The sequence below is a fragment of the Octopus bimaculoides genome, chromosome 12, assembly GCF_001194135.2.
Source record: "Octopus bimaculoides isolate UCB-OBI-ISO-001 chromosome 12, ASM119413v2, whole genome shotgun sequence".
In the NCBI taxonomy this organism is placed as follows: Eukaryota; Metazoa; Mollusca; class Cephalopoda; order Octopoda; family Octopodidae; genus Octopus; species Octopus bimaculoides.
In genome coordinates this window covers 55,778,808-55,780,278 of record NC_068992.1, presented here as the reverse complement: position 1 = coordinate 55,780,278, position 1,471 = coordinate 55,778,808, and the positions used below count along the sequence as shown (strand labels likewise).

Sequence of the window (1,471 nt, the reverse complement as noted above, 5' to 3'; positions counted from 1 at the left end):
ATACACACGTGCGGGTGACACGTAAAAGCACCCACTACACTCTCTGAGTGGTTGGCGTTAGGAAGGGCATCCAGCTGTAGAAACTCTGCCAAATTAAATTGGAGCCTGGTGTAGCCATCCGGTTGCACCAGTCCTCAGTCAAATCGTCCAACCCATTCTAGCATGGAAAGCGGACGTTAAATGATGATGACGATGATGATGATGATAGTGGTATGGGGGAAAAATAATGGGTAGAAGGATGCATCTTTGCTGGTTCCATTTGAGAGACTGTAGATTCTGGATCTGTTGTTAATTTGATCTGCATAGGGTTGATGGCCTGAGAAGTGGTTTGCTATCTGACATTTTGTGTTTGTAATAAAGAATTGTCGAGCATTTTGGTTATAAACATGTAACTAATTGGAAATAGAGTTGAAAACTTTGGTGATACACATCCACCTATGTGCACACTTACTATACAAAGCCTCACTCACATATGCACATGTCTAGATGCACTCACGCTCACGCACACACACACACACACACACACACACACACACATACACACACACACACACACACACAAGCACTGAAACACACAAATATATGAAACACACATCACTCCACAAAATGCATGCATTAGGTTACTTATCCATGTACACACGCACACACACACTCCCATACACATGGGCCTACATAATTATATGCTCACCCACACACATTCAATTGCACTCGTCCCCATTCACACATACAAACTTACACACACCATTCTCACATACACACATATATTTGTGCACCCTAGTTCAGTTGGGTAACCGTTATTATCTCCCTTTCACTCAGCCGCTTTCTTCCAGACATTTCATCATGTTTATCCCTACACATTTTTTTCTCTTTCCATTTTGTTTTTCATTCTCTCTCCATTTTTTTCTCTCTCAATCCTTTCTGTCAAAGAGCATAGGCTCAAAATGTCAAAGCCTTTTCCATTTTTCCCAAACTTCAAACTAGTACATCTGCTTGTTGTTTCCTCACCTGTGTTCGTCTTTTTTTTCTGTAAATTCAAACTATAAAGAAGCCTGTCATACATACATACATACATACATACACACACACACACACACACACACACACACACACACACACACACACACACATATATATATGTATATATATATATATATATATGTATATATATGTGTGTGTGTGTGTGTGTGTGTGTGTGTGTGTGTGTGTGTGTATGTATATATTTATGTGTATGTCTTTGTGTCTGAGTTTGTCCGCCCCATCATCATTTGACAACTGATGTTGGTGTGTTTACGTACCCATAACCTAGTGGTTTGGCAAAAGAAATTGATAGAATAAGTACTAGGCTTACAAAGAATAAGTCCCGGGGTCTATTTGTTTGACTAAAACTCTCCAAGGCAGTGTTCCGTGTTCCAGCATGGCTGCAGTCAAATGACTGAAGCAGGTAAAAGAATATATATATATATATATATAT

At 39.6% G+C, this 1,471-nt stretch overlaps 1 protein-coding gene across 1 annotated transcript in view; it reads left to right on the top strand.

Moving 5' to 3' along the window:
• The window catches only part of LOC128249207 (arrestin domain-containing protein 3-like), a 56,769-nt gene that overhangs the window by 42,096 nt on the left and 13,202 nt on the right, over positions 1–1,471 (top strand). The window lies entirely within an intron of this gene.